We start from the raw sequence: 257 nt of genomic DNA on the forward strand, positions 1-257 counted from the left end.
TCTTATCCCTCATTCAATAACTTTGATGATTGATTCCCACTTGTGAATTTTGTGTGGTTTTACCGACATCTAACTTCTGAAAATGACCATTATTATATGGTGATGTTAAGAGCCCTATAATATCTGTGACCTTACATGTACTATATTCTTTCTCTATCAAAGTTACAATTAGGACATTCTTCTTGTAACATGCATAAAAAAAAGGTTTAAAGAATTAACTACTTTGAAACCTACATCTGAAATAACCCTTCAATGTA

The sequence above is a fragment of the Penaeus monodon genome, chromosome 15 (assembly GCF_015228065.2).
Source record: "Penaeus monodon isolate SGIC_2016 chromosome 15, NSTDA_Pmon_1, whole genome shotgun sequence".
NCBI lineage: Eukaryota > Metazoa > Arthropoda > Malacostraca > Decapoda > Penaeidae > Penaeus > Penaeus monodon.